This window comes from Eulemur rufifrons, chromosome 30, assembly GCF_041146395.1.
Source record: "Eulemur rufifrons isolate Redbay chromosome 30, OSU_ERuf_1, whole genome shotgun sequence".
NCBI classification, from domain to species: domain Eukaryota; kingdom Metazoa; phylum Chordata; class Mammalia; order Primates; family Lemuridae; genus Eulemur; species Eulemur rufifrons.
This window is the reverse complement of record NC_091012.1, coordinates 51,695,320-51,706,759: the sequence shown is the minus strand read 5'-3', so window position 1 is coordinate 51,706,759 and position 11,440 is coordinate 51,695,320.

The window sequence follows — 11,440 nt, the reverse complement described above, 5'->3', positions numbered from 1 at the left end:
CAGTAGGAAGGGAAAAATTCTAACAAGACCTTAAAAAGTAGTAACTCATAATGACTTGTTCAAATCACTGGACGTGTTTAAAGAGAATCTGAGTGTTTGTCCTGAAAATGTAGGATGAGTTTCAGCATCAGAAGAAAAGTTAGATAAGATGACCTGTAAGTGCTTGACCAGTTTGGATCTCACTGTTTTCTGAAATATCTTGTGCCTCGGTAGTTACCAGAGGAGGGAGTTCACAGTGAATGGAAATACAAAAGGCATTCGATGGTGGTTTTATAAAAGGAAAAGTTCAGTGCCATCAAAATTTCTTTGACAAATATTTCAGAAAGCCTTTGACCTTTTGTTAATTACAAAACATCTAGTGGAGACGGACTCCCTACTCCTATGCAGGAGTTACTTGGTTTGGTAGGCAGAACAATGCCCCCACAAAGGTGTCTGTATCCTAATCCCCAGAAAAGGGGGGAATTAAGGTCTCAGATAGAATTAAGTTTGCTACCATCTGAATTTAAAATGGGGAGATTATACTAGATTATCCATTGGCTCAATGTAATCACAAGGATCCTCATAAATGAAAGAAGGAGGTGGCAGAGTCAGAGTCAGTCTTTCTTTGGAAAGAGATGTGACAATGGAAGCAGCGGTGAGACAGACTTGACCAGCCATTGCTTTCTTTGAAGATGGATGAAGAGGCCATGAGACAAGCAATGCAGGCAGCCTGCTTAAACCAGAAAAGACAAGGGAAAGCATTCTCTCCTTAGAGCCTCCAGAAGAAACACAGCCCTACTGACACCTTGATTTTAGGACTTCTGACTTCCAGAACTGATAATAAGTTTGTGTTATTTTAAGCCACCAAATTTGTGGTGATTTGGTAAAATTAATGGAAAATAGCAACAGAAAATATCAACAGAAAATAAATACAACCACCCCTGTCTGAAAGACTAGCAGGTTACAGAGGAAAAGAGGTGGGGCTCTGAGCAGTTTGCACCTGAAATTGACATTTATTGGATGTCGGTGGAAAATGCAGTTTTTTGTTTTTATTTTTGTTTGTTTATTTCTCTGCCACTTAACAAAAGTCCCAGGATAAGAGCTCATGCCAGTTTTCAATAGTTTCAAGGCTTAGGTTTCTCATCTAGTCCTCCAGAAACCTGTAGGTCTGGACAATGATTGTGGGGCAGTTTGAGACCCTGGCTCCATTTTTTTACCCCCTTTGCACTCTGCCCTCCCTTCTACAACTCAAGTTTCAGGAAGCCTACCTATTAATAGAACCATCTTCACCTGATAACTTCTTTCCAACTCAGCAGCTGCTCAAGTACTCATTCCTTCAATTTGCAGTATGAGTAGGGTTTTTGTCATACATTTAACATTTTGCTTTGTAATATCTAGCCATTTGTTCACTTAAGCAATCAGCTTGGCTTCTCTCCCCATGTTAGCTTCCCTGCTGTTCTTCAGATATACTCTCACTTCCAGGGCTTTGACACTGGCTGTTTTCTCTGCCTGGAACATTCTTCCCCTAGATATCCAGATGACTAACTCTCTCACTTCCTCCAAGTGTTTGCTTAACTGTCACTTTCTCAATGAGGCCTATGCTGACTACTCTATTTAATACTTACTGCCCCACCCTACCGCCACACACACACAAACACACACACACACATTTTCAAACTCCCTTTTCCTGCCCATTTTTTCATAGCACTTATCTCCTAACACAAAATAGAATGTGCTTCTTATTATGGTGTGTGTTTAGTGTCTGTCTTCCCCCATTAAAGTGTGAATGCCACAAAGTACAGGCAATTATGTGTTTTATGTTCATTGATATATCCTAAACACCATGAATAGTGCCTGGTACATAGTAGCTACTCAGTAAATATTGTTGAATGTATGAATTTATTCTCTTCTTTGTACCTATACTAGGCTAGATCCTGGGGCAAGGCTATAAAAGAACAAGACATTGTATGACTTAGAATCTGTCCAAATATCAGACACGTTTGATTTTGTTTTGGCAGGTTAGGCTGTAAACACTTAGGGGCAGGTAAACCACCTTTAATTTCCCTTGACTCCCCCAATGCTCACTCAGTCCCCTTCTCTCCCTGAGCCCCAACCCCAATTGATATTCAAGTGGTTGCCCGTTCTCTCCAGGTTTCTCTCCTCTCCTCAGTGGGAAGGAATGAGTGGGAAGGGAGTTTTTTTTTAACTGCAGAAAGGCATGTTGCATGGGAAGGGAGTTAAATCATTCCTTTCACTGAATCTAAGTACTTACGGATACATATGGTGTTGAAATGCTTTGGAAAAAAACACAAAGATGCTTAGAACAATAGTTTGGGGTGGTTGTTTTTTTAAACATACATTTGTAGGAAAACCTCAAACAATTCCCAAACTTCAAAAAAAATTACCTTAAGCAAACTGCAATAAATGAGAACTCAAATGTATAAAGATAGATTGGGTCTGGGAGTGGCTCTTCACATTTCAAAGGATGTCTCATGTCATAGAAAGAATTTACTACAGGTTTATTTTAAATAGCGCAATTGAAAAAGAAATTGAACCCAAACATCACCAAATAGAGGACCTGAGATTAAGTGATCCATGTTCAGTTCATAAAGTGAACTACTAAACAGTCATTAAAAGTTATGTTCTAATCCCTATTGAATAAATGATGCTGGTAAAATTGGATAGCCACATGTAGAAAACTGAAACAGGATCCGCACCTCTCACCTCTCACAAAAATTAACTCATGATGGATAACAGACTTAAACCCTAAGGCATGAAACTATAAGAATCCAAGAAGAAAATGTTGTAAATACTCTTACAGACATCAGCCTAGGCAAAGACTTTATGAAGAAGACCCCAAAAGTAATCACATCAACAACAAAAATAAATAAATGGGACCTGATCAAATAAAAAAGCTTCTGCACAGCCAAGGAAACAATCATTAGAGTGAATAGACACCTACAGAATGGGAGAAAATATTTGCAGGTTATACATCTGATAAACGGCTGATAACCAGAATCTATGAAGAACTCGAGCAAATCGGCAAGAAAAAAATCAAACAACCCTATGAAAAAATGGGCAAAAGACATGAACAAAAACTTATCAAAAGAAGATAGACTAATGGTCAAAAAACATGAAAAAATGCTCAACATCTCTAATTTTTAGGGAAATGCAAATTAAAACCATAATGAGGTATCACTTTACTCCAGTGAGAATGGCTTTCAACAAAAAGACCCTGGGCCTGGCGCAGTGGCTCACACTTGTAATCCTAGCACTCTAGGAGGCCGAGGCAGGTGGATCGTTTGAGCTCAGGAGTTCGAGACCAGCCTGAGCAAGAGTGAGACCCCATCTCTACTAATAAAGAAAGAAATTATATGGACAACTAAAATATATATATAGAAAATATTAGCTGGGCATGGTGATGCATGCCTGTAGTCCCAGGTACTCGGGAGGCTGAGGTAGTAGGATTGCTTGAGCCCAGGAGTTTGAGGTTGCTGTGAGCGAGGTTGCTGTGATGCCACGGCACTCTAGCCCGGGCCATAGAGTGGGCCATAGAGTGGGACTCTGTCTCAAAAAAAAAAAAAAAAGTCCCAAAACAACAAATGCTGGCATGGATGCAGAGAGATAGGAACACTCATACACTATTGGTGGGACTGCAAACTAGTACAACCTCTAAGGAAAGTAGCATGGAGATACTTCAAAGAACTAAAAGTAGACCTACTATTTGATCCAACAATCCCACTACTGGGTATTTACCCAAAAGAAGAAAAGACATTCTATAAAAAAGACATTTGCATGCGAATGTTCATAGCAGCACAATTCACAATTGCAAAGATGTGGAAACAACCCAAGTGCCCATCAATACATGAGTGGATTAATAAAATTTGGTATATGTATACCATGGAGCACTACTCAGCCATAAAAAAAATGGTGAAGTAATACCTCTTATACTAGCCTGGATGGAACTGGAGACCATTCTTCTAAGTGAAGTATCACAAGAATGGAGAAACAAACACCACATGTACTTACCATTAAATTGGAACTAATCAATCAACACTTATGTGCACATATGGAAATAACATTCATCGGAAATCAAGCAGGTGGGAGGGGGGAGGAGGGGATGGGTAAATTCACACCTAATGGGTACAATGCACACTATCTGGGTGATGGGCAAACTTCTAACTTTGACTCAAATGGTACAAAAGCAATTTATGTAACCAAAACATTTGTACTCCCTTAATATTCTGAAATAAAATAAAAACTTTTGGCCAGGTGCAGTGGCTCACGCCTGTAATCCTAGCACTCTGGGAGGCCGAGGTGGGTGGATCGCTCGGGGTCAGGAGTTCGAGACCAGCCTGAGCAAGAGCAAGACCCTGTCTCTACTAAAAATAGAAAGAAATTATCTGGCCAACTAGAATATATATAGAAAAATTAGCCGGGCATGGTGGTGCATGCCTGTAGTCCCAGCTACTCGGGAGGCTGAGGCAGTAGGATTGCTTAAGCCCAGGAGTTTGAGGTTGCTGTGAGCTAGGCTGATGCCACGGCACTCACTCCAGCCAGGGCAACAAAGTGAGACTCTGTCTCAAAAAAAAAATTTTTTAAAGTGATGTTCTCAATAAAATGGGAAAATGACAACATTTTAATGAGGGAAAAGGTTGCAAAATATTGTATAATTACAATTGTTTTTAAAAACCCTTGATACAAAGACTGGAAGGAAATATACCAAATTATTAACAGATTATTTCTGAATGTGAAGATTGTAAATAATTTTCTTTTTGTCTTTTGAATTGTCTGTCCACATTTTCTATAATGGATGTGTACTATTTGTATTACAAAGATTAAAATAAACTTTAAAACAAAAATTAAGATTTGATTATTATTTTTTTTAATTCTCTGAGCCTTTAATTCCTCATCTTTGGGTTTTTCTTCTTTTTAGTCTTGCTCTGTCACCCAGGCTGGAGTGCAGTGGTGCATTGGCACAATCATAGCTCACTGTAGCCTCGAACTTCTGGGCTCAAGTGATCCTCCCACCTCAGCCTCCAGAGCAGCTAGAACAGGTTTCCACCACCATGCTTGGCTAATTAAAAAAAAAATTGTAGAGATGGGGTGGGGGAAGAGGGAGGGATCTCACTATGTTGTCCAGGCTGATTTTGAATTCCTGGCCTCAAGTGATCCTCCCGTCTCAAGGTCTGATTTCTAAAAATTTGATTTGCACAAAACTTTTCAGAATTGTCACTATCAAGGTGACTACTGAGGTGTCACTATTGAGGAAGAAAAAGTTCCAGGAGAATTGTTTATCAAATCTTTAATTCTCCCATTTGCCTAAGAATGGGTTTATAAATCTATCACATATCATGCTCACTATAGTTAATAACAATATATTGTGTGCTTGAAAATTGCTAAAGGGAGTAGATTTTGTGTTCTCACCACAAAAAAAAAAGACAAGTAAGGGAGATGAGATGTATGTTAATTAGCTTTATATAGCCATGTTCCAGTGTATACATATATCAAAACGTCATGTAGTACACCAGAAATATATACAATTTTTACTTGTCAATTAAAGGAAGGAAGACAGTAAGGGAGGGGTAGAGAAAAGGCTCTATAATAATCCAGAAGCAAGGTAGAAGAGTGAGAAAAACTGATGGTCCTTTTAAGAAAATATGTGGCAGTTGCTTCCGTGGAGAATGAGGGAGGAGACTCGTGTTAAGTGATTATTTAAAACCCGTATATTGTCTTTGGCGGACTTGAAACGAATTGGGCTAAAATGAACTTTTTTAGAAACCAAACCTTGATTTTTGTTTTTAAAAGTTATTTGTGCTTCAGTATCGACTGGGGGGAATTCTGTTTAAATGCTCAAAACTGGTGGGTAGGACTGTACAAGAAAAGGTGAAGGCGGTGATGACAAACAAATAAATTAAAGGAGGCGATTTAGAAAAATCGCTGAGTCAAGAGTCGGGCAGTCACGTGAAGAGTTTAATAAAAAACGAAACTTAACCAGACTCTCCACCTCTCTCGGTGTAAAGGGCTGAGAAGCCTCAGTTCCAATCAATCCTTTGGTTTCTCCACTGGGCGGAGCCGTGGGAGAGGGTGGTGGAGGGAGGGGATCCGGCCGGGCCCGCGCGCCCTCGGCACGTGAATTAGGGTTGCGGGAACAGGAACACTTCGATCTGGGCAAAACATTGGGCTTTTGTGTCCCCTGCGTTTGATACCTTTGGTGGGCCGGGTGCAGCTGTGGGAGGCTGCGCTCGCTGCCAGCGGTCAAGGCGACCTTGCTCAGCAAAGCGACTATTGTACTTTGAGCTAGCGGCTCCGGAGGCTTTGCCGCTCTCTAGGCATTCCTCCAGGAGCTTTCTCCCCCTGGAGGCCTCGGCTTTAAATGCAGTTTGTTTTTACAGTGTGATGCTGCTTTATTCTTGGCTTTGGCGCCAAGAGTAGCATGTACTCCTGACCAGTTAATTAGAGCCTCTGCGAGAAAAGAACAATAAAGTGTTGTCCTTTATGTATAAAGGTGGTGCTCCCGACTTCACTGGCAGTAGATGCTTTGAAGTCTTTTTTCCAGCGTACCTACTCACCCACTGTCCTTTATTCGAGCATGAACCTGCACCAAAGCCTAGTGCCTTTCCTAGCTTGGCATGTCAGTGGGCTACAGTGCCACTGTGGCTATAGATGACTTCGAGCAACATAAAGAGATGCCACAATTGTTTCACGCATATATACATATCAAAACTTATCAAATTGTACAGTTTAAATACGTGTAGTTTATTATATTTCAACTATGCCTTAATAAAGCTGTTTAAAAAAAACACATCCAGGGAATTAAATACTAAACAGTAACTTCGATTAAGTAACTGATAAAAATAAAAAAACACGTTTCTTTTATCTACATCACTGAGTAGTGGGGAAAAAATCACATCCATTGCCATTTTTAAAAAATTTAACTGCTATTATCTTAAACCTTAAAGTTTTGTAAATATAGGCTCATGGTTTTACTTGCAAAGTTTTCCTAAGTGAGGATATTTCATTGATATTTTATTTACTATTGCTGTGACACCTAAGAAAACACAAAGCCATCATGCCTCCAAAAAATAAAAGGAAGAAAAGAAAGAAAGAAGAAAAAGTAAAATAAAAAGAAAGGAAACAAACCATCACAGCCCAGTAGGAGGTAACAGGGCACAGGGGTCAGGAGCCCTGGCTGAGGAGTTAGGCTGGCCTGGGTCTGAATTCAAACTCTGCCACTTGCCAGCTGTGTGAGCTGAGGCGAGTCCCTTGTTTTCTCTGAGCCTCAGCTTCCTCACAGAGCCCCTGAGTGAATCAAGGTCAGCAAAGGAGGAGCAAAGAGAGACATCATTTGCGGGGAGCCTTGACTCTACGTGGGCCTCAAATATGGGCTGCTGCCTTGTAATAAATTTATGCCGAGGCCGGGCGCAGTGGCTCACGCCTGTAATCCTAGCACTCTGGCAAGCTGAGGTGGGTGGATCGCTCGAGGTCAGGAGTTTGAGACCAGTCTGAGCAAGAGCGAGACCCCGTCTCTACTAAAAATAGAAAGAAATTATCTGGACAACTAAAATATATATAGAAAAAAAATAGCCAGGCATGGTGGCACATGCCTGTAGTCCCAGCTACTCGGGAGGCTGAGGCGGTAGGATCGCTTAAGCCCAGGAGTTTGAGATTGCTGTGAGCTAGGCTGACACCACGGCACTCACTCTAGCCCGGGCAACAAAGCAAGACTCTGTCTCAAAAAAAAAAAAAAAAATTATGCCGAATTGCTGGGAGAATGATTCTTGCTAAAGTTGATCCTAAGTGAAATCCATCAACCCTGGTACTAGAGGGTGGGAGGTTGGTGAGTGTCATCAAAATCTGAAAGCTTCTCAGGCCTTGAGGACTTTTAATAATTAAATGAGATAATAGTGAGGGTGAAGGCTCAGAACAGCAGCTGATACATAGTACTATGTAATCAATGGCACTTATTTTTATTTTCTTATTATCACTGGTGGTGTAATCAATGGTACTTTTTAAAAAATTATTGTTGGTAATGGAACCACCTACCTCCTGGTATTGTGAACAGATCATTAATAAAATAAAGCAAGCGGAGTTCCTAGCAGAAAGCCCGAGATAGAAGGCTCAGTTGGTATCATTAATAGTTTTCTTCCCTCTTTCTTCTCCCTTACTTTGAAGCATTTAGCTCAAATTCAGCCTACTGCATGAAGCTTTCCCTGCTTCATGTCCCCCAGCTTGACACATGTGGCCTTTCCTGTGGCTGTGGGACAGGATGGGGGAAGCACCGTTACTAAGCGCAGGCTAGGGTGGAAGACCTGGGCTGGGTGAGCTGGCACTGAGCTGCGGGGAGGCATCTGAGTTTGCACTGAGGTATTGCCCTGGACTTTGTATATTTTAGCAGCAGTTGCTGCAAGGGTAGGAAATGGGGTGTCATGGATTGGGTTTTGCAAAAACATGCTGAGGTAGAATTTGAGATGAAAGATGTTTATTTAGAGATCAAAAGCCTGGCGTGGTGGCTCACGCCTGTAATCCTAGCACTCTGGGAGGCCAAGGTGGGTGGATCGCTCGAGGTCAGGAGTTCGAGACCAGCCTGAGCAAGAGTGAGACCCCCGTCTCTACTAAAAATAGAAAGAAATTATCTGGACAACTAAAATATATATAGGAAAAAAAATAGCCAGGCATGGTGGCACATGCCTGTAGTCCCAGCTACTCGGGAGGCTGAGGCAGGAGAATTGCTTGAGCCCCAGGAGTTTGAGATTGCTGTAAGCTAGGCTGACACCACGGCACTCACTCTAGCCTGGGCAACAGAGTGAGACTCTGTCTCAAAAAAAAAAAAAAGAAAAAGAAAAGAAAAGAAAAGAAAACTTCGGCTTTTAAAGCTTTTAGCAACTTGTAGTTATTGAAAACAAAACCTGAAAAACAGAAAGGCATTAAAATGTATCCCTAAAAAAGGATTGTAACAAATTAAATGAGAGCTGTAATGGAGAAAAATGAACAAACAGGATTTGATTATGAAATTCTGTAATTGTGCTTAGGGATATCTTGACTTGAGAGAAAACACTTGACATTTTGATAAAGCTCCTATTTTTTAATTGGATACCTTTAATTGGGTACAATTTTAATTAGATAGGTTTATATTCTGTACCTGAATGGAATGAAATTAAGAAGGCCTATGATTTTCAGCATCCATTTCTGGCAAAATTTTCAAAAGGAACATAGAGACTTTTTGAATTAGTTTTGTCTTGTGAAAATATTTACTAAAGAGTGACATTTCGAATAGAGAGTTTCTGTGAGAATACTTGAGATTAAATATTTACACATTTCAATATTTGTAAAAATGTAATTGTGAATATCCTCCATTTAGTAGAACTTGAGTTTCAGGGTACTTCAGCACCTGCAGACAAAGTATTTTCTAAATAAAAATAGTGTGATTTACAGATATGAGCAAATTGAAGGTGGGAACTACTTCAATTTTTTTTTTTTTTTGAGACAAGGTCTTGCTCTGTTGCAGTGGCTCACCATAGCTCACTGTAGCCTCAAACTCCTAGGCTCAAGCAATCCTCCTACCTTTACCTCTTGAGTAGCTGAGACTACTCAAGGCACCAGCTACGTGCCATCATGCCTGGCTAATTTTTTAATCTTTTGTAGAGATGTTGCCCAGGCTGTTCTTGAACTCTTGACCTCAAGTGATCCTCTCACCTCAGCTTCCTAAAGTGCTGGGATTATAGGCATGAACCACCACACCCAGTCAAGTTTCTTAACCATAAAAAAATGCAAGTTTAAAAATGATTGCAGGCCGGGTATGGTGGCTCATGCCTGTAATCCTAGCACTCTGGGAGGCTGAGGCGGGAGGATCGCTTGAGGTCAGGAGTTCGAGACCAGCCTGAGCAAGAGCGAGACCCCGTCTCTACTAAAAATAGAAAGAAATTATCTGGCCAACTAAAAATATACATAGAAAAAATTAGCCGGGCATGGTGGTGCATGCATGTAGTCCCAGCTACTCAGGAGGCTGAGGCAGGAGGATCGCTTAAGCCCAGGAGTTTGAGGTTGCTGTGAGCTAGGCTGACACCACGGCACTGACTCTAGCCTGGGCAACAGAGTGAGACTCTGTCTCAAAAAAAAAAAAAAAAAGATTGCAAACCATTTTAGTTTAAAATTCAAAAATAATGTAACCATATTGAAACATTACAGATTCCTTTGTTCCTTCTCCACTCCCACTGTTTCACTTGACCAGCCTTAAAAAAAAAGAAAAGAAAAAGAAACAGTACATTCTTCACAAAAATACCAGTGATGCATAATAAAAGACAGGGCCAAGAAACTAATCAGACTGTGTGACTATGACCAAAAATAATTATTTCTATTTTTAAATGTTCAGATAATCAATATAAATAACCTATGTTCTGCTTTAATATACACAGATAGGTGTTATTTTTATTCTTTAAACAAAGGATTTTACTTAAGACAATGGCTTTTGCACATCAATGTAATAAAATCAGTTTTTAGTCCAAAATAAATATTTCAAAAATTATGTAGTTACCTTTAGAGTTTTCTTCACTCAAAAGTGTCTCACTTTGTACAAGAAGTTACATGATCACCCTCACCATAGCATACTTAGCATATTAACTTTGGCAGCAGACAGTCTTGGCTTCAATCCCAGTTCTGACACTAAATAGTTTTGTGACTTTAGGTAAACCATTCAATATCTTTCATAGTTAGTTTCCTAATTTTAAAAATGGGAATTATAATAATATAAATTCTCTCATTGGGTTGTTGCAAGTTGAAATGAAATAACATGTATAGGCCGGGCGTGGTGGCTCACACCTGTAATCCCAGCACTCTGGGAGGCTCAGGTGGGAGGACCATTTGAGCTCAGGAGTTCGAGACCAGCCTGAGCAAGAGCGAGACCCCCGTCTCTACTAAAAAATAAAAAGAAATTAGCTGGACAACTAAAAATATATAGAAAAAATTAGCCGGGCATGGTGGTGCATGCCTGTAGTCCCAGCTACTCGGGAGGCTGAGGCAGGAGGATTGCTTGAGCCCAGGAGTTTGAGGTTGCTGTGAGCTAGGCTGACACCCCGGCACTCTAGCCAGGGTGACAGAGCAGGACTATGCCTCAAAAAAAAAAAGAAAGAAAGAAAGAAATAACATGTATAATCCACTTAACACAGTGCTTTGACATATAGAGCACTCAATAGACATGAACTATTATCATTGCTGTTATTATTATTATTATTATTAAGAGGTGATAGTCATGATTACTGTCAGATTTTCCTTATCATTGACTTAACGTCCTAACATTAGCAGATTGGTTGCTTCACTTTGTCTTTATCTAGCAAAGGGACCCAGTGATCAGGAAGATTTGCCAAATTAAATGGTGGCATAGACCAGCATTTTCAAAAACATTTTCCTTTGAATACTGCCAGAATATTGCAAGAACACCGCAATATTGCAAAATACTGCAAGG